We start from the raw sequence: 26,210 nt of genomic DNA on the forward strand, positions 1-26,210 counted from the left end.
AGCCCCAGAATTGGTTTTAGAGAGGACCCAAACTAAGACAGGGAAGAAAGGGGCCAAGACTGAGGTCCAGAAACCCCACTAGGCGTCCACACAAGCAAATACTATGAACAAGTTATTTAAAATGCAGTAAGTAGAAAATCCAGAAAAATGTTTCTGAATCTCTCAGATTAAGAGTAACGAAAGAAACAGCATTATAACTTTTAAAGAAAAAAAATAGGTCACAGAGAAATTTCCCATTAGTCTACCTATTTTTTCATGAACTCAGCATAGATTGTGAACTCCTCAGGGTCCAGATGCATCTGAGAGTGAATTTAGTATTCAGATGCCTTCTAGGAGCTTTTTTTTTTTTTTTTTTTTCCTGGTCCTCTTCAACTTTTATGAGACTTTGGTGGATGAATCCAAAACATTCTTTGTAGCCCTTGTCAGTTCTGACTCAGATGGGAGGAAGGCCTGGGCTACTTTCTGATTCTTCCTGAGTGTGTGGGTTTGGGGGATTAAATTGGTTCTCGGGTTGCCTGAGTCATTAAGAGTCTGACTCAGTTGGGTCCCTGGGTGGATACAGTTCAATCCAGAAAGTGGACGACTATTGGATTTGACTCAGTCTTCTAGAATTTCTAGGAATTCTCTAGCCTGTAAGGTTCAGGAAGCCAGGGACAATGTCTTCTTGTGTTCACTACATGATATTCTGCTCCCAACATCTTGCATAGTGTTCAGCACATAGTAGATGCTCAATAAATATTTGTCAGGTGAATGTAGAATGAGCCAAGGATGACTCAGGGTCGGTCTGAATTTCCTGGGCATGTAGTACCAGTGGAAGCATATTGCTGTGAGACCAAATCTCTGGGTGGGAGTGGACCAGCATTGGCCCTGTAATTAACTAGATAATTGGTTCCACTTATAATACTTGGGTCTCTTTGCAACATCATTTAAGTATTTTAGAGGAATAACACAAGATAGATGTCTTATTCAGAGCAAATTTATAATTAAAAATATTCTATTAATGAACATATAATCATGAGACTCAACCCTTGAAAGCAAATAATTTGCTAGTGGGTAGAAAAATAGGGGCTGATAAAATCTCCTGAGCTACAAGGGATGCAATTTTATCCTTTATGCTACCGTAATAACCTTAAAATGGCAATTTGCTTTTGAAGTGCTTTTTAAGGAACTTACACATTAGGAAGAATCTGGCAGTCTGGGATTTTCTTTTCTTTTTTTTTTTTTTTGCGGTACGCGGACCTCTCACTGTTATGGCCTCTCCTGTTGCGGAGCATAGGCTCCGCGGCCATGGCTCTTGGGCCCAGCTGCTCCGCGGCATGTGGGATCTTCCCGGACCGGGGCACGAACCCGCATCTCCTGCATCGGCAGGTGGACTCTCCACCACTGCGCCACCATGGAAGCCCTGGCATTTTCTTTTTATGTGTGAAAAACTCAAAGAAGCTACGTGGATCCATAGCTACAGAATAGAATCCTGAGATGTCACCTTTGCTTTGGTCTCTGAATCACTATCCCAAACAACATCGGTAATGTATGTTTGTGAATAGATTCCAAGATCTTTAAACACTACTATAGAAAATAATGCCCGGGAAATAGTTTCTGACCTAAAAACGGTGTATTCTCTGGCCATGTTGGTTGTTTTCAGTATTTTTTTCCTCAATTGATGTATTCTTTTTTCTCAATATATTTTTCCACCATCTACCCATTTCCTCAAGCCGTGAAGTTGAATTAACATTTACTCCATATATTACATAAGATTATTACCTAAGGTTACTTAAGACTGAAACAGATAGATCTGATGCTAGTGGCTAAACACAATACTAGTTTATTTCTCATTCATGAATAGTTGAAGCGTAACCGATCCTGGCCTGGTCACCCCCTCCAAACAATGGTTCAAAGACTTAGACTAACTAACTACAGAGAAGGCAGGAAACGTAGTCTAGCTGTTGCCCTAGAAGGGAAGCAAGCTTTCGAGGCAGCCAGGCAATCTCTTCTGTGTGCTGCAGGTGGCCCCTACCTGTGGTGAAAGCTGAGATTGTGTATCTCTTCCCAGCCCTGTATCCACTGACAGCAGCCGTGGTGGGAGCATTTACACCACAGGAATTAGCCAATGTTACACATCAAGGCTTCTTTCCAGGAGCCAGTACACCAGCATACGACTCACTGAGTCTCTTCCACATTCCTGCATTTCCCCCTCCTGCCGCTCCTTACCAGCTGATTAATTATTACGTCTTGATCCTTAATATCCTGGAGTCCCGTTCCTCCTCTCATCAATACCATGCTATCCTAGTTGGTCCTTTGACAGCTTTACCTGTGATTAGTCCACCAGCCTTCTAACCCATCTCCCAGCCTCTGCTCTCAGGTCCCTCCCCTAGTTCTGCAGTCACTCATGGTGCAGAAAGATGAGCTGAGAAACAGTAGAGATGACTGAGGTTGGCTGTTTTCCAGGCATCTACCTGTCAATCTTTCTCACTGCTTCCAGAGCGAAACAAAGGTTTAAACGTGTCCTTCTCCCTGATGAACATCCTCTAGTTGGCTCCGCATTACCTTCAGAATAAAGTCCAAGTTTCTTGGCGTGGCATATAAGTCCCCTCACAGTCTAGCTCCTACCTTTTCACCAGCCTCTTTTCTAGATGCCACTTTCTCCCGCAGACTCTACGTCACATCAGTAGGGACCTATTGGTAATTCCCTAAACACTCCATGACATTTCCTGCTTTGTGGCCTTGTTTGGGTGCTGTTCATGCTCACCACCTGGTCTGGCTACCTCCTTCCCAAGGTAACTCAGGTATCACCTGCTGGAAACCTTCCCTGACTGCTTGCTTCCCTCCCTTCTGTTTCTGTTTACTCTGAGGCAGTTGCTACGCTCTGTCATGAAGGCTTGGTACACCGTGAGCTCCTTTAAGGTCAAGGAGCATATCATAGTCTTCTTTTTCTCCATGGACCTTAAAAGTCCTGGAAGGGGGCTTCCCTGGTGGCGCAGTAGTTGAGAGTCCGCCTGCCGGTGCAGGGGACATGGGTTCGTGCCCCAGTCCGGGAAGATCCCACATGCCACGGAGCGGCTGGGCCCGTGAGCCATGGCCGCTGAGCCTGCGCGTCTGGAACCTGTGCTCTGCAACAGGAGAGGCCACAACAGTGAGAGGCCCACATACCGCAAAAAAAAAAAAAAAGTCCTGGTAGGTCCTACATCCTCAATACATGATGAATTAAATGGAAAGAAACATTTCAATATTATTGTTTTTATAGTATCCCATTTGATTATGTGTCTTGCTCTAACCATGAACAGCTGGGCTCTATGTTTTAAATATCCCTATTTACATTTACATTTGCTAGTTCCCATATAACCAGCACCACAAGTAAAACAGACGTAACAGAAAATGAGTTAAATATGTTTCCTTCCAAAACATTCAGTAGGCTGTAGTCAGACAACATAAAACCAAGAAGCAGAAGCAGGGATAGGAATTGTACTAGAAAGCAGCAACACTTTTCTACTGGAATTTTCTCCCAAACTCTCTATGAATATATGTTAGTATGATAAAGTGCTAAACAGAGGTCACTGTGACTTTCTTGGGACTCTTACCAGGTCACCCTGAGTCTCACACCATTGTGACTCTGGTGTTCAGCTGTGTGCCAGGATTAAGGCCATGGCAGAGTGGTCAGAGGGGTCTTTCTTGTCAGGAAGGGTGATAACCAGGGTTGGCCTCCCATGGGAAGGTGAGGTCTGCAGTCCAGGAAGAGGCACTAGAGGGGGTAGCCCCCCGGCTCTGGGTCAGCCCCCATCGAATTCGTTTCTCAAAGAGCTAGACGGCAAACACTCACCGGGGTTCATTTCTTGAAAACTCCCTGGATCATGGCTCAAGCTGCCGAGAGAAAAATAAACAGAAACAAAGCCCTTGGTACCTTCTAGAAAAGGTTAATCCTCTTTCTTTGAGGACTGGCCATGCCGTTAAGAAGATAGGAGGAAGGTGGCATGCCAAGGCACTGGTATTGAGTTCTGTGGAACTGGGAATTGACCAGAAGGAGAGCCACTTGGTTTCTTGGGAAGGACCCAGGCTGCTGTGCCAGCCTTTGGCCCCAGCAGGGTGGTCAGGGTGGCGAAGAGACTGACTGAGGCATAGAACCCGGGCAGGCTGGGGTTGGAGTGTCCTGGCAGGCCCTCCCCCGTGTGTGTGGGGAGGACTCCCTGCTATGGCTGGAGACGCTTGTGAACAGTGTTGGTGAACGTGCTTTGATCCTTGTGAAGCACTAGGCAAACATAGACTAGTACTATCATTACTTAGAGAAATTGTCACTGACACCCCTCCCTCTCTCCTTTTCTAGGCTTCCAATAAGCTTACACTGCCTTATCTCTTCCAAGTGAGTGAAGGTTCTATAAATATATTCACAGTAAAGTTCTGGAACCTCAGTACTGATGTTACGTCTTCCCAGAACGTTTGCATCTTAAAAAATTATTATCTACGTTTGCCATGGAACTAGTACTTCTAGGAATTTATCCTAAGGAAATAATGAAATAAGTGCTTAAAATGTTTGAGCAAAGATATTCTTGGGAGCATTGTTTATAATTATATAACGTGGGAAACCATCTCACGTCCAGTAAAAGGGGACTGATTCATTGAATGGATTAACTGGCAACCATTGGAAGGGTGCCACAGAGGGGGTCTTTGTTGATCTGACATACGTTCGTGCTATAGTGTGAAGAAAAAAAAGCAAACTATATGTAAGCTGTATATATAGCGTGGTATGATTTCATTTTCTTTGTGTGTGTAAGCAAAGGAAAGAGGGAATCTAAAATGCTGAGTGCTTTTTCTGGATGGAGCAATGATTGATTTTTACTTTCTTCTGTGAATCTCTTTTACAGTGTGATTCAGCTGCATGGCTCTGGGTTATTACATAGGTACAAATCTGGCTCCAGAACTTTCCAGCTGTGTGACACTGGGCCCTCTAGTTAATGTCTCGGGGTCAGTTTCTTCATCTGAGATTTGGGGATGAATCTAGAACCACCCTCTTAGGGTTGTTGTGAGGAATTAATAAGGTCATGCAGAAAAGCTCTTAAAATTATGCCTCATGCACTATGGGAACTCAGTCCATGTTAGCTATTATATCTGTACTTTTTTTCACTGAACATGTATTACTTTTAGAGTTAGAAAGACAGTAAAGACAATTGGGAAAATCTCTCCTTTTGGGGAAAGAAGAAGAGTTCAATACAGAGAGGGCAAAAGGCACAGTTATTCCCGGTGGGATTGAAGGTATTGATGGAAAAGCTCACTTGGAGCTTTCCTGATGCCCTCCATCCCCCACATATAAACTTCTGACCATTTCCTCCCTCAATGAGGTCGGCCTGCTAGAGATCTTCAAATGCCAACAGAATCAGAGAAATGCCCAGTAAATGGAAATTTTTTAAAAAGAGCCTCTTTTATTCTTTAGCTAATCTTGAAAACTGTTTCTTCCCTTGTGAAACTTTCGTGATTTCAGGCTTATTTTAGCTTTAAATCATGGCAGCTTTCCTATTACTATTAATGGCAAGCATATATAAGGAAAAACTGAATTTCATGAATTCTTCACAAGGGTTCCAACGAGAGCTTGTGTTAAATGTAACGTCTCGGGGCATCCCTGGCCCCGGCGCCCTCCCTCCTGTGCCCGCCGTCCTCCAGGGCCCGCACCAGAGCCTCTGCCCCTCTTTCTGCTGGTGGCCCTGGAGCCTTCCTGTGCCACTAAACATTTTCCTTCACTCTTTTCTTCCTGAAGCGTCTCCTTTCCCTAGTCCTGTTTCTGTGCTTTTCACTTTCCATTCTTCCATTGCATTTCCTTCCTTTAGAGAAAAACTAGAACCAAATCAAACCACCACCTTTTCCTGGTTTTCCTGCCCGCCTTCAGGAGGGGTGCTGTGCGTGTCCCCGGCCGCCCCTCCCAGCCCCAGAGTGGTGGCCCGAGGAGCCACGTGGGAGGGTTAGGGCTCCACCAGGACCAGGCTCCCTGCCTAGCTCCAGCCCTACCCACTGGCCCAGCCTCCTATGGCCTCACGACGTGGGCAGCATGGACATCCTACCTTCTGGGACCTCTGCAGCTCCCTCCAGACCAGAGGGGCCCGGCTTTACGTGCCCCCATCCCGTCCCGAAGTTTCTGCCACTCTTCCTCGCGAGGTCTCCTTGGCATGCAGCCTGCGGATGAGATGCTTCATGCCCTCTCCTTTGTCTCTCTAACTCAACAGCAAGCTCCCGTGCTATTTGCACTCCTCTCTTTAACTCTCAAACCACTAACGGCAATGTCCTGCGGTGTAGGAATTTCCCGATTCAGTACATCCTGCATGACGAGCTCTGTGCCATATACTTTAAGCACCCTGAGCGATGAGATTGCATGTTTACCTTTACAGTTCCTCAACATTGCGGAATAACCGGGATGAACCTTGGGGTCTTTCCCCTGCCTCTCGCAATCACCCTGGCCCAGCAGCCTCTCGCTGTCCCCGCATGGCCGGTTCTAAGCACACGGTGTCCCAGGAGCTCCAGCGTGATGGAGGGGGCTCACCAGGGGCGGGGAGATGCAGCGCCCTCCTCCTGCTTCGGGACCTTGTCCTGCTTCACCACCATCTGCGGGGGGGGGGGCGCGCCCAGCAGCACGAATTCAGGCTGGTGTCTCTATCAGAGGACGCAGGTGGGCAGAGCCAGGGGGCAGGTAGCATCAGCGTGAGAGAGCAGAGCCCGGGGCCTGGCTGAGGTCAGGTGGACCACAAGGAAAGCTGAGTCCAGCCTCCTTACTGCGGAGGGAGGCCAGGGCAGGGTGACTGGGTAGAGGGCAGCCATTTTGCAAATTCCTGTGTTTCAGGGCGAGGGTATCTCGCCAGCTCTGCATGGCCTGGGCAGGGCTGGACCTGGAAGCGTCTGGTGTTTAGGACAGGTGGGTTTGACAAGTTGCCCGGGCTGCCCGGCTTGCCCCCGTTGCTAGGTTGCTATGGTTTGAACTCCTTTTATTACTCTCCCAGCCAGCCTCCACCTCAGCCCCAGATTCTGCTCTCCTCCCTTCTCTTGTCACTTCCTCCATCCGTGTGTGTCCCCTCCTCTCCCCAAGGCTGCAAAAAACCACCGCCCAATCCAAGGGCACATGAAGATTCGAGAAGCACTGCTTAGACCAGGGCTCCTCAAACCGTCTGTTACAAGGGACCCATTTTTTTTTTAAACATTTCTAAGCTGTCACAGACCAGTACCTTTGTAAAATACAATAAAAAGAAATTCTTAGAAAAATGAATTGAAAAATAAAGCCTAAAGACATACAAAATATAAGCCTCATTTAATAAAATCAGATTCAATAGATGCCAACTTATTCTTCCCAATTGTTATGAAGGTTTCTCAGTGCTCACCCTTGGTTTCTGTCCTTGTTTCACTGTGGATGAATCACAAGCAGTCCACGGACCACACTCTGAGTAGCGCTGCTCTAGACCATGAACTGTCATTTTTCTTCAGCGTTATTGATGCTGGCCCTGAAAAGTCTGCTTCTCCTTTCTGTGACCATGAGTCTCTTCTCTGGCTCAGACTTGGTTACGCAGGTCAAGGTGCGTTTGCTAATTGTCTAAGACTGTAGCCTCGAGTCCCCCTGTGACCGGGATGGTCTCCCTCCCCTCCCTCCAGCCACCCTCCGCCCTGCTCAGTGCCCGAAGCAGCTGACCTTCATGGGCAGAATCTATATTCTCCCTGCCCTTGGGCTTCTGGCAGAGTCTGGCCAGTGGGATGTGCATGCACGTGCTCAGCTCAGAGGGCAGAAGGAGAGTGAGGCTGGGGCGTCTATCCCCCACCGACTGCAGGATCTCAGTGCTTCTGTTGAGGCGCTTGGCTCCTACAGCAACAGCTCTGTGTCAGCTTCCTGTCCTTGCCCTTCAGGTCCAGGGTGGGAACGGCGCTCAGATGCTCTTAGCTGTCACCCCTGCTCACTCCATTGTAGAAAGCTGCTTTATGAAAGTCTCCTCAAGTACTTCGTTCTAGTAGGTCCTCCGTCTCCCGCTGGGGCTCTGAGTGACACCAGCACTCTGACTTTTGAAGGATGCTTTTTGACTGGTTGAAAGTGACCAAAATCCCCCCAGTTGTCACCTCTGAAAGAATGAAAGGGAATTATTGAGGAGGTGACTAACTGTAAATTTTTAGAAAGTACATATAATGTGTGTGTGTGTGTGTGTGTGTGAGAGAGAGAGAGAGAGAGAGAGAGAGAGAGAGAGAGAGAGAGAGAGGAAGAGAGGGAGAGGGCTCAGTTGAATTATGACCATGAAATAAGGAACAGTACTGTGTTCCTTCCTATAGAGAATGCCTGGTACACAGAAATAACTCAGTGAATGTATGTTTAATGTATGAATGAATGAGTGTCCAGAGAGTTCCTTACTATATCTGTCCAGTGTACACATGTCCCTCATACACCAAAAGCCATACGTATGCAACAGATTGTAAAATATTTATCCCTTGCAATTTGGAGCATATTGAAGACATAATGAAAAAGTTGGATTTTTGGTCACTTACATTTAGAGTATTCATTGAAACATTTAGAAAAAATAGGTGGTAAGAAGGTCTGTTGCCCTTTTCCTTGTGGTAGATCCACTTATGAGTCTTAGAAAATTCTTCAACATCTGCTTCACAAGATGAAGCAACAGTCATAACACTTTGCTTCACAAGATGAATAATTTAGAATTGAGAACCTTAAGTTCTATGGCAGCTATAATGTGAATTTAATGCTAACATCCTTCCTATGCTGGAAACCGTTCTAAGCACTTTTCAAGTATGAACTCATTTCATCCTCACTACAACCTTGTAGGGTAGGTTCCTATTTCCTAGAAGAGGAAACAGAAGCTCAGGGATGTTATGTAGCCTCCTGACCCTATGACTGATGGTCACAGGTGAGCACTCAGTAGACACAGGGTTGGCACCTGTGCAGTCTGGCTGCAGAGCCGACCTTAGGTGCTGTGGGATGATGTTGCACGTGATGCTCCCGTTCTGTCCCTACTCCAGTTCTATGAACCTCTATGGCCCCTGGGCTGGGGTGTGTGTGTGTGTTTGGTTAGAACCATGTCCCTCTCTCAGGATGTTGTCCATCACCTTCCAGAGTGTTCCCCTAAGAAGATCCATTTGAGAAGTCCCTTTAGTCCCTGAAATAATTGTGCTTCTTTGGGGGCATTAAAAAACAAAACTAGGGCTTCCCTGGTGGCGCAGTGGTTGAGAGTCTGCCTGCCGATGCAGGGGACACGGGTTCGTGCCCCGGTCCGGGAAGATCCCACATGCCGCAGAGTGGCTGGGTCTGTGAGCCATGGCCGCTGAGCCTGCGCGTCCGGAGCCTGTGCTCCGCAACGGGAGAGGCCACGACAGTGAGAGGCCCGCGTACTGCAAAACAGAACAAAACAAAACAAAAACCAAAACTAAACAAAACATATGGACACTGGGATCCTGTTTCCCTATTTATATTGGCTACTAAAAGCAAATTTATGGCTACGCTGTGCAAGTGTATAGAACTTCATGACCCGTATTTTGTGTGCAAACTTCACTGTGGGCTCAAGATTTCATCACTATTGATCATTTTCCTTTCACTTCTTTTGTTTGTTTGTTTTTGCTCTTGGGTAATTTCATATTGCTGTTTTCTGTACATCTTTTAGGATTTAGGGTTCTAAATCCCTCCCAACCCTTTTTTCTTAAACAAAATGGGATGTAGATGAAGACAAGCAGTATATTGATGAAACAGTAAAAATATAATCACTGTTTTCATTCCAGTCATACATTTGGTTAACACTTAGAATAAACTGTCAAGACGTATTTTACCTGACTTCATGATTATTCTAAGCCTGAAAGATTTGTATATTCATGTAGAAGCATTTCTTATTTTATAGTGTTAATGATATTTCTGAGTCCTTTTGAGAAGTACAGTGAGATTCTATAGAAAACACTCGGACTTTGTAAGCTGGCTAAGGTTCAGTTTTCGATTCTTCTTCTTCTTAAGTGGATTGTCACAGAGAAGCTCAGAGTCAAGCAGAATGACCAAGCATTAAATGCTGTCTGAAGAGCATGCCAGGTTATAATTTTCCTTTTACAATACGTAACTGACAAAGAACCTGCTTTTACTAAGCTATTTCCTTTCAGAACTGATGTGATATGGTCTTTTTCCCTTGAGCAAATATATCCTTTAATTATAAGGCCTCATTAGCTATTGTACTATTTCATTCCCAAATATTTTTTCTTTTGCCCCTAAATGTTTCCAGTGACAGTAGGATAATAATGTGTGTGTTGACAGCTGAGAGAGGGTTCATTTCTAAATATATGGGGATTTATCCTAAGCATGCATATCATGACTCATAACACCTCCTCAAGGCATTCTTTCAAAAGACCCCTTCTCGCCCACATTGTACCTCTTCCTACCATTATCGCTACTGTTGCTAAGAGCTATTGCTTACTTTGGAGAACAATTGGAGCTTATTTAATAAAGCATGTTCTTTGCTGAAATTTCTTGCTCGACATGTTATCCTAGAGAAGATAGACTCGCACAATTAGCTTGTAATTTGGCTACCTGAAATACTTATTTTGTCCCCCAAACTGGTCTGTAATCATAGCATGGAGAAGACATAGTCCATTGCTGGAAAAACTGGGCCAGCTTTCTATGGAGATGGTTTGGCGGCTGTGGGCATGGTGTGATTTCAGGGTGTAGAGCAGCCTGTCCACCCACCCCTGGAATTCCTTTCACCGAGGATAAAGCTGTTCAAAGGCTAATGCTGTTGGGAGACGTAATACATTGACTTAAAACTCACTTGAGACTGGGTTTCCACAGGAGAAAGAACAGCGCTGGCAATGTGCGCCTGATGGAAAAAAGGATATATATTGTGGGCTGGGCCAGTGCCTCTCGACTTGAATGTACATCTGAATCATCTCTTCAAATGACAGGTCTGACTCAGAAGTTGCAGGCGTGCCTCTAGATTCTGCATTTCTGAGATGCTCCCAGTGATGCCTGGCTGCTGGCCTGGGGGCCACACTCTGAGCAGGGAGGGGCCGGAAGGGCTCTCTGTTCATCAGCCGGCCTCCCTGGGGAGTGAAGAGCAGGGCGTAGGCTGAGCCAGAAGCAGGGCGGGCAGTGGAGAAGATGAGGTCTGGGGCGGGGGGCAAAGCCTCCCATCGCCAGTGATAAGAGATACTCTGCTAGGGACACACAGACCTGGAGATTGGGGCAAACGTCCTCACAGCCAGGTAACTCTTTGTGTTCCTCCAGTTGCTGGCTTTCTTGTGCGTGGTACACACAGGGTCAGAAAATCAGGCTGTGCAGCAACTTCTGACTCTGGCAGGACAACCAGGGAGGAATGACTCCTTGAAGAAAGGACCACACTCCTCCTTTGGCCCCGTCTGGCCCCGGGGCTGCCTGCACAGCTAACTGCATACCAGCCTGGGCTTTGGAATCAGACGTGGGTTTGAGTCCTGCCTTTGTCACCAACTCTCTGTGACCATAAACACGTTCCGTGTCTTCTGCAAACTTTAGTTTCTGCATCTATGAAGTGGAGAGAATATTAGTACCAAAACACTAGGGTTATTGTAAAGGCTACCGAAACACAGAGGCATTAGTACCCGGTACATCATAAATCCTCAACAAATGCTAGTTTTTCCCTCCCTCCTCCTTACTATTATGGTAATAATTCGACTTGACGAATCCTTCTCACAGGTGTCACCTCTCCCTCTTCTTCCTGCGACTGCAGCCACCTGCTCCGTTTTCCTGTTTCGTGGCCCTGCATTTCCTCAATCTTGGGGCACTCATCCCAGCAGACAGAGCTTCATGTTGTGGACTGAGCTGCAGGCCAGTGAGCAAAGCAGAGGAGCCCGGGTTTCTGGCTCAGGGACCGCACTTGGTTGGCCTTGAGCTGTCCTGGGGCCCCACTAACATCAGGTCCCCACGTCACACCTTAGCAACGGGGTCCTCTCCATCTCTCTTCTCCTTCCTCGGCATTTATGACAGGTTCCCTCCGGTATATTCACATAAAATTCTGGGATTTCACGTGCTTCTTGGGGAGTCAAATGCACGAACGCAGAATCAGCGTGCACCCTGAGAAGTGTAACCACCATGGAGTGAGCTACGACCTCTGCTTGAGGAGTGTGGGGAAGATTTCACAAGGCAGCAGCCCTTCCACTGGTCTTTCAAAGATAAAAAGGAGTTCGTTGGGTCAGTACTAGGCCTGGTCATAATGTGACCAACCGTCCCACTTTGCTGGAGTCTAAGGGCTTTTCTGGGATGCAGGATTTTTGTTACTAAAACCAGAACAGTCCCAGGAAAACCAGGATGGCTGGTTACCCTACGAGTTCATTATGATGATCTGTCTGGATCTTGAGAGTCTTATTCTCTTTCATCAGTTATCTGAGAGCATGTAGTCTGTGGCTGGGACCCTGATATCTAATTCTAGAACACGGGGAGACTTCCTGCCTGGAGCGGCACCAGCTCTCAGAGTGGCAACCCTTTTGTCCCTCTCCTGGGTGCTGGGACCTGTCTTGATTACCTGCTTCAACTGGGTCAGTCTGTCTTTAAGTCAGTGCTTCTCAGAGTTGGTCCTTGAATCCCTGTGCTAAGGAGGGGGACCCAAGCTTGGGGCTTAATGCCGTCTTGAAATCCTTAATAACTTTATGTTTGAGTTTGTGTTTTGGAAGTGAAGTCCAGTCCATCACGGAGTGTGTGCTGGCTCATGAGCCATCCTGCCTCCCGACAGGTTCTAGGCCACCTGCCCCCCCAAGTCCTGGTGCCTCGATTCCTCCAATCCTCTTCCTCCCTGTCCCCACCCTGCCACCCTTTGGCTGGGGTCTGGGAGCAGGTGCAGGGAAGGTTGGCTGCATGCACACCGTGAGGAGGAGGGGCAGGGCGGTGCTATCTCCATCCCAAGCTAGCAGAACAATGGGCGACTTGACAGGGACGAGCCTCTTGTCCATCCTGCATCCAGGTACCAAGCTCATCCCAGTGTGGAGGTTCCAGTCCCTTGAGGATCGTCTGTCTGTGTGGGTTGGGCGGTGGGCCCATGAGAAGGGGAGGGAAGGGGAGATTGACCTCGCCCTTGACCAGGGCACGGTGCGTCACGTCAACCCAGCAGCGATCGGGAGGGGATCCTGGCGTGTGCACCGCCAGCGGCAGAGTGGGGTCCCTGTGCGGGTCTGCATTCACCGTTGCCCAAGGGAGTGCAACATTAAATAGCAAATAAAAGTCACCATGATAGGTCAAGAGAGGAACTGTGGAAGAAAGGAAAAAGCATATTTTAGTACCTTTAAAAGCACTTTTTTCCTGCCTTTAATCAAGGACCCCTGTGTTTTCATTTTGCTCTGAGCTCTGCAAATTGTACAGCTGGCCTTGTTTCTAGGCCTCACTGCAGACCTACTGAACTGGAATGTCTCGAATTGTAGCCTGGGAATCTTCACTGTGACACACCCCCAGGTGCTTCTAATGCACACCTGAGTCTGAGGGTGCAGTAGTGACATTTTGCCCCTAGTTTGGCCGAATGCCCAGAATTGATCTTGTCTTCTCTCAGCCACTGTCATCCTCTATGGCCAGTGTAGGTAGCCTGGGTGATAAAAGAAAGAACCCAACCCCTTTGAAATCTCAACCTGCACCACCATTAATTCCCGACTTAGGAACAGCAGGGCCAAATTGGCCTGAACCAGGGTCCTCTCAGCATCAGCACCTCTGCGTTCCTGGCTCAGCAGAATTCCCAGTTCTTCTTCTTCTTCTTCTTTTTTTTTTTTTTTTGCGGTATGCGGGCCCCTCACTGTTGTGGCCTCTCCCGTTGCGGAGCACAGGCTCCGGATGCGCAGGCTCAGCGGCCATGGCTCACGGGCCCAGCCGCTCCGCGGCATGTGGGATCTTCCCAGACCGGGGCACAAACCCGTGTCCCCTGCATCGGCAGGCGGACTCTCAACCACTGCGCCACCAGGGAAGCCCCCCAGTTCTTCTTCCAGGCTCAGGACAGGGCCGCACCTGCCTGTGTCTTTGAAGGAAAGTTTGGGGGCAGGACCAGCCTTGGTGCATGACATACCACATTCCCTTCCTGCCTCAGTGGCGTTCCAGACATACGGACTCCATTGGTTTGTGTCCCTGTGTGAGGAGGACATGGAGCAGGGTCCACCCTCAAGAGACATGTCACACGGACGAGATACAAACAGATGCATAGCTTTGAACCACTGAGATTTTGGTGTTGCCACTGCAACGCAACCAGCCCACTCCAATGGACTGGGCTCCACTCTAATGACTGTGACTCTCTAACCATTTTCAAGTCCTTGACTTTTACGTAAAGCAAAAGGCGGGTGCACAGAACTTCCCTCATTGATTTCCTGGAATGGGGGAGAAAAAAGCAAGGGTTTCCTTTTAGAAGTCCCTGAACAGAAACTTCGATTCTGATGATGAGATAGCCCCACGTGCCCATCCTCAGGCCTTTGTGCCCCCCCACCTGCACCAGCAGTTTCAAGAAGTGACCAGTTGCAGGCTTGGCTCATGGAAAGGTCTTGCCACCCTGAAAGGAACACCGAGAAAGGAAGGTGCCAGAGGTTACAAGGTCATGGAGCTGTAAGGCAGGAGCAGGATCGAGCCGTCCAAATGGATAGTTTCAAGCTCAGGGTGTTTTCCCAGATTTGGGGTGGATTTATTCCCTGGGGGCCATTAGTGGAATTGCAGTTCAAGTGGAATCAGCTTTCTTTTCTTGCAAGTCTGGCAGTGAAGGGACCCACATGTCTTAGCCAGTGGGAATGAGGAGAAAAAAACCCTCTTCATTACTGGCGGCCCAAACCACAAGAAAACAATTCCTTCTAGGGTGCCTGTGCACGCTGGTGTCTGCATTCATAAGGATCACCCCGGTCAGGGCATCTCCCCGCCTCCCGAACAAGAGGCCACTCCTGCTGCCAGCCTGGAACCAGGGCACAAGGTGCTCGTGGCCATTTCGAATGGTTCTTTGAGATTTTTGCCAAGTCACTTGACCAGGACAGGAGGCAATATATATTTTGCGATGACTAAAGGCTGATGTTCCATTTAGGTTTGTATTGTCTTATCTCCTTGGGAAGCAGTTGTTGGAGGATTTTAGAGATATGGTCCCCACTTGGAGATGAGCGCACAGCATGTTATGAACTGTGCCCCTCTCGTGCTTTATTCTTCTATCTCCCCTATCATCCTCAATTCCCACTCCTGTTCCATGGCCCTTCGCAAGCATCTGTTCTAACATCTTTGCTACTTAATCTGAAATACACTTGTGCCCTTAAGACACACTCACTTCCATGGGTTAGGTCCTCACATGTGCCAGGCTCTGTGCTGAGTGCTCTCCGGGCATCGGCTCTTTTACCCCTCACACCAGCCCTCTGTGGGATGTGGTCACCGACATTCCTCCTGGGTCATGCTGCCAGCCTCTATCAGGCCCCTCTTCTGGGTGGTGAGTGTGAATCAGGAACTGGTCATGCATGGCTCTGTCCTGTCCCTTGGGAGCAGGTGTCCAGAGGCAGGCACGTGCCCTTCTCTGCTTCTCCTGCCTGAGACACATGGGCCACCGGCCCGGGACATCTCACCTGGCGGTCACCATCAGCAGACGCAACCTGTGTCCTCCAGGATAAGCTCCACCAGAAGTAAAGGCGATATTTTGTCCCCATTGCCCTTCTTCCTTTGTCTTACTTCTCAACTGGTTCTGAGCCAGATAGGGAGGCGGGATGCTTTTTATTGGGCCCTTTCAAACACTCCCACTTTAAGCACTATTATTATTCCTTTTTACACATGAGGGTACCAAGGCATAAAAAGATGAAGGGAATCGCCCAGATTGCCCAGCTCAGAACCTGGAGCGAGACATTCTGGCCCCAACACTGGCCATGTTATGTTCATGTTATGAAGGTTCATTGATGGTGTCTGTGTATCTATTTCCTTGCTTCTCACCACTACATGGTTGGTATTTGTATGGTCATTAGTCAGATTGTCTTTCACGTTGATTTTATTTAATAGAATATTGCCTGGGGGAGTCATATATGGGTGTAAATGAGGTGCACCAAAAGTTACATCAGATATTTAGAACTTATTTTGCATTTTTATTTCCCAGAAAAATTTATAAATAAGGAGCTCTAAGCTATGCCTTAAAACCCACTTAGTCCCTAGTGTATTTATAATAGTGTCATATTCCACATTTGCAAGACGGGTGGTATAAACATTATGGTATAATCCTCCCCCCTCTGTGTAGCTTCTGGGGTATGGGGAGAAAAGGGGCCCCGGATTGGGGAAGAAAGACCAGGGAGTAAGAGAGTGGGGGAGGGGCAGAAGTGGACCCCCAGGAAGTGAGGGGGTGGGCAGGCCATTGTGTGGCATTTGGATGATGGAACTTTGGGGCTCCACCCACCCTCCAGCTCCAGACTCTCCTTTCCGGACCCTGGCCGCTCACCCCCGTCTACCATCTTCAGACCCAGACCTCACTCCTGGTGAGGTGGCCAGATTGCTTTTAGTGGGATGGTTCCTGCTGGCACTTAAGGTGTTTTTCCCACATCAGTCCCCTTCTCCGCCAGTGGGCAGAGCAGGAGTGTGCTGCGCCCCTGCCCACCAGGCGTGCCTGGACCTGATTAGCCCCGTTCTTCCGTTTGACCCACCTGCGGTGGAGGATCCGTCTGGCTGCCCTGCCCACTTCCCTGGCTCGTGTTCCACTTCTCATCCCCTCTGGGGCAGGCTTGAATCCCTGCCCTAGTTCCTAACAGTGTCTTGCCTGGAGGAGCTGGATTTCAGGAAACTGAGGCTCAAAGTTCAGCTCACTCACCCAAGGTCATCTGGTTCCCCACTGATTCCGAGCCAGGCACAGGACTCTCCAGTTCTCCTGATGCCCGTCAGCCCGGCCACACTGCTCTCTGCTGCCCAGCCACTGTCCCTCACCCACCCAACTCTGACCCTTCACACCCAGGCCTCCCCATTCGCCCTGCTATGAAGGATGGCTGCTCGGGGTCCTTGCGGGAGCCAGAGCATTAAGTGGGAGCATTTGGGACACAGGAGGCCATCTCACGTCCAGATCTGAGAGTTCAGCTGGGGATGCACCTTTTTATCACAGTGAAAGTGACTTTGAGCATCCCGTTTTTTGCCAAATAAGTGCAATCCTTAGGGTTTGCCGACTACCAGCGTCACCTTGATCCAGGCCAAGGGTGGGCCCTGGCCTGGCCTACAGCTACCTGTAGCCAGAGTATTCCTGCTGCAGTTCGTGAGTGGGCAGGATAATCAAGCTCACATCCGGTATTTACAGGCCATGTGCACTCGAGCCAGGAGTATTTATTTAATTACTCCTGGGATGAGTGTTTTAAAGGAAAAGTACAGTGTTCCAGGAAGCATCAAACACAGGTATCTCACTGAAGGGGAGGAAAGCTGCATTGAGACCTACAGTTTCCATAGGAATCAGCAGGCTCCAGAGGGCCAGGATGAGGCTTCAGTTGGGTCACATTGAGTTGAGGTGGTGGTGAGGAATCTCAAGTGGAGATTAACTAGGCTGTTGGGTCTGAAGTTTATGTGAGAAGTCTGGGCTACAGGTATATAAATCGGGAGTCAGTGGTGTAAGATGGAAATAGAGTGGAATGAGGTGAGAGAAGGCTGAGAACAGAACTCTGGGTGAACTAGAGGAGAGGTGAGGGAGGGGGATACTCCACCCTTTGCTGAAGTGTGGCTGCATCGGGAAGAAGGAGGTAGGTGGACCTAGAGGAGGGTTTGGATGGAAGGAGAGGAATTTTCTTGACTTCGGATGGAAGAGTCAGTTGAAAGCTGATGGCTGGAGGGTATTATGCTTAGTGAGATAAGTCAGACAGAGAAAGACAAATACTATATGTTTTCACTAATAGTTGGAGTCTAAAAAATGAAATGAGTGAATATAATAAAATAGAAACAGATTCACATATACAGAGAATAAACTAGTGGTTACCGTTGGGAAGGGGGTAGGGTAGGGGCAAGATAGGAAAAGGGGATTAAGAGGTACAAACTACTGGGTATAAAATAAATAACAATCGGGGCCTCCCTGGTGGCGCAGTGGTTGAGAGTCCGCCTGCCGATGCAGGGGATACGGGTTCGTGCCCCGGTCTGGGAGGATCCCATATGCCGCGGAGCAGCTGGGCCCGTGAGCCATGGCCGCTGGGCCTGTGCATCCGGAGCCTGTGCTCCGCAACGGGAGAGGCCACAACAGTGAGAGGCCCGCGTACAGCAAAAAAAAATAAAAATAAAAATAAAAATAAAAATAAATAACAATCAAAGGTGTAAGGTGCAGCATAGGGAATATAGTCAATATTTTATAATAACTTTATAAGGAATATAATCTATAAAAGTATTGAATCATTATGTTGTACACCTGAAACTAATAGAATATTGTAAGTCAACTGTACTTTAATTAAAAAATAAATACCTAAGATAAAAGCTGATGGGAAGGATCCAGGAGAAGGCAGGAGGGGAATGAGATCCAGAGCGCAGAGGGAGGAGGCTCCTGTTCCATTGGTCCAGAGGGAAGGGAGGAGGATGCGCAGATGCAAAAGTGCTCATGGATTTGGGATGGGAAGGCAAGGGGTTCCTTGTCGATAGTTCTAATTGTACTGGTGAAAGAGAAAAAGTCACCTTTGAGGGTGGAAGGAGAGGACGGGGGGTAGTGGGTGAGGATCTAAGGATCGTAGAGAATCAGGTTCAGGAAATGGGCAGAAGCAAAGGAGGCAGCACGGTCAGAATCACAGGTCCCTCTGCGAGGACAGAGCTGTGGCTGAATGCTGGTTGCTGCCGCTGGTGACGACACAGTCAGCCTGGATCCTGGACTCAGTACGCCCTGCTGGGGTCAACCACTGTCCCCAGAAGCCAGAGGGGGCTGCCATATTTGTTGCTTCTAGAAACAATTCTTCAGTGTCCCTGCATTTTTGTATCATTTGCTCTAGATGCAAAATCTCGGAAGGAGACATCAAATTCACTGAGCCTGGGTCAGGTACCCGTGCTGCCTTACCTGCCAGGAGAGCTGGAAAAACTGGCATTTTCAGCTTGTAAAGGTGGGGGTGCATTCTGTTCCCAGCAGGATTCATAAGGTGGGAAGGGCATTTGGATCCTCAAAAGTCCAACAGACAAAAGACAAATCCTCCAACAGGCCCCTTTCTCCAGCCTCCCCACCCAGAACTGGCAGTGGTCTTTCTCAGGGTGGAGGTTGATGCCTCTTCAGGTGCATGGTCTCTCTCCTTATTTGGGTTTGTTATTGTGACAACCAATAAAATACCCCAGATGGTGATACCATCCATTTGGAGAACTGCCACACTAGGGGATTTAGTGTTCAGAAAGTAAGGACAGCTTTCGGCCAAAGGACAAGTTCTAAGACAAATATTTAATCTATAGTCCAGCTGATTTGAAACCACACTTCAGCCTAAACCTTATTCCAAAAAAAAAAAAAGCTGACTAATAAAAATGAATATGCTGAGTCAATTTAAGTGACCAGCATTATGCTTTACAGATATGCACAGCTATTGTCAAAAAGGTCTCCGAAGTGCCCTGCCATTAATAAGAGCAATGGAAACACAGCCAAAAGGAAAATTTTAGCTTTAGGTAACACTCTGATTTAACCATGGATGCTAAATCTCAGGAAAGATGTCACAGGGAGAAAGGAAGAGATGTGACTAAAATTAGGAAAGGACCATTATGAGTGCAGGTTAGAAACGAGAATACCCTTTAGGGAAAAAGATATTGGCCAAGAGGAGGACTGGAACATTATGGAGGAAGTGGACTCATTTATGAAAAATGCTGATAAATAACATCATTTAGAATCTGATTTAGGGTAAATCATCATTGAGCAATACTTTGCTGAACTTTATCACAGTGTGAGTCACCTGTAGAAATCAACATATTTTTTAGGAGTTGTTGAGTTAAAAAAATTTAGATTAATTTAGATTGGTTTGCTCGTTACGAAAGTTGAGTTAGTTACATCTCTTTGCCTTGGAAGAACAAGATTATCATTTCCCTTGTCCTGTATAGTTTGTCAGACAAATTCTTAGGCTGTTGATCAGTTCAGTGAGTGAACTAAATGTCATACCCAATTTTATTATAAATTAACAACAACAACAAAAAAAAAGCGTGAATGAGGGAAAGTGAGTTTTATAGGGAGAATCAGGTCCTGGACAAAAAAAATTCCCTGACAGTTGAGTGTAGCTGTAAAGCGTTGGATAAAATATTAGACTTCATTGTGAAATTGAGCTCAGTTCTTGGATTCCAGTGGGCTTCAACTTATTTAAAATCACCACCAAATCTATCTGTAAATTGTTAGTTGTGGATAAAATGCTCTTGAGTAACATATGTTCGTTTCAAGCTCTGCCCTTTGAGTCTACTTGGGGAATAATAATGTCCACAAGGACTGAAAACCATGCTATATGTCTTCAATCTCTTTTTTCCTCCAAAGTTAAGAACTCATCAGTCATAGAATACAGATGCAAATGTTTCACCTTCTCCTTGTCTTTTGATTTTTTTCTTGAAATCTTCCATTAAAAAATAGCGGGCTTGTCATTTTCCAAGTTATTGGAGTGATCCAACACTTTAGACTCGATTTTGGTTCAGGATTTTTATTTCTAAGGTTATTGTAGTTATTTTTAATGAGGAAGCGAGATACTTTAATTCTCTTCCCCTTTCCAGTTCCTACCCTAATCCTTGCCTCCTGCTGACTTGAATCTTAATTCATTAAAAAGAACCTAGGGAGATGTGGTGTTGGTATTTAAATTCTGGGCAGGCTGTCATGTGGGATAAATGGTAGAAATCTGTGCTACCCCAAAGGGTAGGTGGGGGAATTATGAGGAAAAATTTTCAGGACAGCGAGGAAGCATGTAGTGGCCAGAACTTAACAACGCAGTGGGTCTCCTTTCCTCTGAAAAGGAGATTCTAGCGTGAAGGTTCTTACCCTGGGTGAGAGATTGACCTGGGACCTCTTGAGTCCCTTCCTGTAAGTTTCTGGAATGATCGACCTTCCCTCAACGGTGAGCAGGTGCTTTTGGGAAACAGTAAGAGGACCTGAAGGACACAGTGACTTCCCTCCTAAGCACTCTCTTTTCGATGGTGCCAAGTTCTGGGTTTTATAGGACAGGGTGATGATAAACCCGAAAGAAGTGCCCTCGCCAAGCCATTGGCCGATGTGCTCTTTGCACCAGGATTAAAAGGATCCTTTTTCAGGCCAGCTGAGTCATATTTTCATCACTGGCCTTGATCGTTTAATGAGGATTGTACTTCATTTTATAAGAAGTTTTCAAACAAGTTTACTAAAATGGAGTTTAATTCCACTTGACCTGCATATTTCCTTCTCAATTAAAAAGTTTCTATAGGGACTTCCCTGGTGGTGCAGTGGTTAAGACTCTGCGCTCCCAATGCGGGGGGCCCGGGTTCAATCCCTGGTCAGGGAACTAGATCCCACATGCATGCTGCAACTAAGAGTTCGCATGCCACAACTAAGGAGCCAGCCTGCAACTAAGACCCAGTGCACCCAAATAAATAAATAAATATTTTTTAAAGTTTTTATAAAGTTAGCTCATTAGATAAGTTTTTCAAATGGGCATCAACCTTAAAGGAACTATAACTGATTCTGTATCTTGGGACTTATTTTTCTTAACTCTTATTTGTATTTTTACATGGATAGTAGGAACGTTTGTAATTTAGTTAATAAAAATAAGTGTTTCAAAATGTCTCTCCATGGGTTACTTATTAATGACAAAGGTAGAAAGATAACTTTGTAAAGGGGAAATCTGGTGTACATCTTCTCAAGCAAGTGATCAAACATAGCATCACTGATAACAGGACAACCTGGCATCCCGTGCTCCCTGGCGTGGTGCCATGAGAAGAGGATGTCCCATGGGTAGTAATCCTGCCAAAATGTTTACCCTGAATCAGATGATGAGAAAATAATCAAACACATTCAGATGGGGGAATATTCTGTTATGGAAAGATGCCAATGTCAGGAAAGAAAAATCGTGGGAGGACTGCTCTAGATTAAAGGAGACAAGAGACTTGGCAAGTAAATGCTATATATAATCCTTGATTGCATCCCAGATTGGAAAAATGCAATGGGCGGTATTAAGAGGATCAGGGTAATTCTAATATGTACGGTGTGTTGTGTAAGATTTTTGTATGAATGGTAAAAGTTCCTAGGCATCAAAATGTTGAGTTTATGTAGAAGAAATGTCCATGTTCTTGGGAGGTACATGGTGAAATATTTAGGGTTGAAGCATAATGATGTCTGAAACTTGCTTTCAAAGGTTACAAAAAGGTGTGTGTGTGTTGTGTAGACAGAGAGAGAGAGAGAGAGAAAGTACGAATGTGGCAAAATGTTAACATTTGGTGAATCTAAGCGAAAAGTGTAGGGATATTCATTGTACTGTTCTTTGAGCTTTCCTATAGGTTTGAAAATTATGCAAAATAAAAAGTTGGAAGAAGCAAATCAGGAAACACTGCATTGTGGAACAGTATGTTTATCAATTATAAGGCTATGATAATAGATTTATTTCACATTATAACTTAGACTCTTTTGGAGGAGAGAGTGCTGTTTAGTTGAGTAAGAAGCTAATTTTGGATGTGACTTTAAATACATGTGCATAATATTTTTCAGTTTCACATGTCCCATTTATTAAATTTAATTGCAATTCAATGACATTTATTAAGCATCTACTCTGAGGAAACAGGAGTGATTGAGACACAAAGATGTCAGTCTAGTGGAAATGACATATGAAAACACATATATGCCACAGAGCATAGTAAGTGCTCTTTCAGATGGAGGATGTAAGATTTGTATGAAGTGGATATTACTGTCCCTCACCTGTGTACTTAAATATCTTTTTTGATTGTTTTATGTTATTATTTTATGGGCAAGGAAATAAAGTCGCAAAATGCTTCAGTGATAGACTTAGAGTCACATGGCTGGTGGGTAGCAGAGCAAAGATTTGCCACCAGGAGTTGATTCTCCTATGCCATTAGCAGTCCACTGCCGAGCATGGCACCCAACGGTGCTAACTGGTGCCCACTTCCCAAACTCGGTGGTGACTGCACAACTTTAATATTCATCCATTCACTCATGGTATTTATTGAACAGCTACTACCTGCATCTGGGAAGGCCATGGAATGAAATAGATGCTGGGCTGTAGGAGCTGGAATCTCAGAGGCTTCAGCATGAAGAGCATGAGGATCAGAAAGGGCTGGCTTGTCTCACCTGCTCCCCCTGAAGGCTTTTGAAGTCAAAGTGCCTCTTGCTGCACCTTTTATGACTATTATCTGCTTCATTAAAACATTATTTAAAAGACTACTTTGTACCTCCATCTAATGCTCATCAGCAAAGGTCAAGCCATCTTTAGCTTGTTTCAGAAGCATGTGGAGAGAGGATGACAACTCAATCCTTCTCGGTCACTCTTCCCTCCTTACCTTAACTCCCAAACGTTATTTCTCCGAAAATGCACAACTTGGCCTTTGCTTTTCTGCTTCTAGTGACTCCATCGCCTGGTGCTTTCTTGTTTTCTAAAGGGCCCTCATTTACATCCATGCATCTCAAGTGTCACTCAGGTGTGCTTTGAAGAATGTTGAGTGATCAAAGAGCAAACATAAGTAACCGATAACAGGGCTTTAACAGAAGGAGCCTTTTAGAAGGCACAGCATTTAAAATTATCAAGTAGAAGAGAATAAATCCATACCTGTTGGTTTAACATGCGTGACCCCCCTGTGAACCCACTCCGGAGGCCGCCTCTCAGCACCATTTTGAATCTACACATCGAGGGGAGATTGGCTGCAGAGCTGGAGTGCTTGGCAAGTTGCACCACAGTGGTAGGGAGAGAGAAACAGAGTCTGTCAGTGCAGATGGGCTCAGCAAGAATGAAAGGCAGCCTCCCAGTGTCAGGGCACATAATCCTGTGCTGAGGAATCTCAGAATCAAGTTCCTAAGATGAAAGTGGGAGGGAAGCATTTTGGAGTGGAAAGTCCTGTCTGGTAGGTGCTGGAAGATGAGTTGGTGGAACCCCAGAGCTTGTTAAATTAGGTCCAGGTGGCAGGTTTATGTAACATGCAGAGGGGACACATTGTGGCATGCCTCCCCTTGCTGCTAGATGTGGGATTTTTAACTGATGTGCTGCCTTAAAGGGATCACATGTTATCTCAGACAGGATGAAACAAAACAGAGAGGTTCCCTCTGAGCTACCAAGGCTATTTCATTTATGGGGATTTGTACTAGCAGAAAGTGCAGCTTTAGAAATCAACACACTCAAATAACCATCGAGGTGTATTATCACATAGCTCCCTACCTCCAGGCTCCCTGTAATGGACTTTTAGCATATTTGGAAATAATGATGTTTGGAACTTCGTTGACAGTTATTTTCCCCAGGATGAAACAGGTTAAATGTTAAGTATCTATCAGGTTCAGTGGTATATGCTAATGATCAGTGAGTAGAATATACAAAGGTGGTGGACTTTTACACCTGCAAGATGTGGACACATTATTTCACCTCTCGAAGTCACACATTCCTCGTCTGTAAAGTGGGGTTAATAAAATCCCACTTTCATTGTGAGAATGTTTCTGAGGTGCTTGACATAGTACCTAAACATAGTAACCATTAGGTCACACACTATTAAATAAATAGGGTTTTTAGGGGACATGCTATGATTATAGGATTTTGATGGAAGAGATTAAGAATGTTTTAAATGATTCCTGTATCCAAAAATGTTGCATTTGTATTCTCTCTTACATATCTAAAAGCAGTCTTATTTTGATGTGGTCTAAGAGAGATGTGCAGTCTTTAAGGAAATATATTTGTTCTGACTTTCTAAACTGGGAGTTCTTGGATTTCCTATGAATTCCTTCACTATGTAATAATGGTACATGTATTCTGGAAATTATTTCTCCTTCCTTTAGGTATTGCTTTATGGTTTTCAGAGTACCTTACAATTCCTAACTAGCTTTTTTTTTTTTTAGCTTCTTTATTGGAGTATAATTGCTTTAAATGTTGTGTTAGTTTCTGCTGTGTAACAAAGTGAATCAGCTATACGTATACATATATCCCCATCTCCCCTCCCTCTCACATCTCCCTCCCACCCTCTCTATCCCACCCCTCTAGGTGGTCACAAAGCACTGAGCTGATCTCCCTGTGCTATGCAGCTGCTTCCCACTAGCTATATGTTTTACGTTTAGTAGTGTATATATGTCAATGCTACTCTCTCACTTCGTCCCTTCGTCCCAGCTTACCCTTCCCCCTCCCTGTGTCCTCAAGTCCATTCTCTATGTCTGTGTCTTTATTCCTGTCCTGCCCCTAGGTTCATCAGAACCTTTTTTTTTTTTTTAGATTCCATATATATGTGTTAGCATATGGTATTTGTTTTCCTCTTTCTGACTTCACTCTGTATTACTTCACTCTGTATGACAGACTCTACGTCCATCCACCTCACTACAAATAACTCAATTTCGTTTCCTTTTATGGCTGAGTAATATTCCATTGTATATATGTGCCACATCTTCTTTCTCCATTCATCTGTCGATGGACACTTAGGTTGCTTCCATGTCCTGGCTATTGTAAATAGAGCTGCAATGAACACTGTGGTACATGACTCTTTTTGAATTATGGTTTTCTCAGGGTATATGCCCAGTAGTGTGATTGCTGGGTCATATGGTAGTTCTATTCTTAGTTTTTTAAGGAACCTCCGTACTGTTCTCCATAGTGGCTGTATCAATTTACATTCCCACCAACAGTGCAAGAGGGTTCCCTTTTCTCCACACCCTCTCCAGTATTTATTGTTTGTAGATTTTTTTGATGATGGCCATTCTGACTGATGTGAGGTGATACCTCACTGTGGTTTTGATTTGCATTTCTCTAATGATTAGTGATGTTGAGCATCCTTTCATGTGTTTGTTGGCAATCTGTATATCTTCTTTGGAGAAATGTCTATTTAGGTCTTCTGCCCATTTTTGGATTCGGTTGTTTGGTTTTCTGATATTGAGCTGCATGACTTGCTTGTATATTTTGGAGATTAATCCTTTGTCAGTTGCTTCATTTGCAAATATTTTCTCCCATTCTGAGGGTTGTCTTTTGGTCTTGTTTATGGTTTCCTTTGCTGTGCAAAAGCTTTTAAGTTTCATTAGGTCCCATTTGTTTATTTTTGGTTTTATTTCCATTCCTCTAGGAGGTGGGTCAAAAAGGATCTTGCTGTGATTTATGTCATAGAGTGTTCTGCCTATGTTTTCCTCTAAGAGTTTTATAGTGTCTGGTCTTACATTTAGATCTTTAATCCATTCTGAGTT

General features: G+C 45.8%; 1 protein-coding gene across 3 annotated transcripts in view; it reads left to right on the forward strand.

Annotated features, from left to right (window-relative positions):
- LAMA3 (laminin subunit alpha 3) overlaps positions 1-26,210 on the forward strand; it is a 241,599-nt gene that overhangs the window by 25,823 nt on the left and 189,566 nt on the right. The gene's annotated exons all lie outside the window — the stretch shown is intronic.

The sequence above is a fragment of the Mesoplodon mirus genome (assembly GCF_964341445.2).
Source record: "Mesoplodon mirus genome assembly, chromosome: 13".
NCBI classification, from domain to species: domain Eukaryota; kingdom Metazoa; phylum Chordata; class Mammalia; order Artiodactyla; family Ziphiidae; genus Mesoplodon; species Mesoplodon mirus.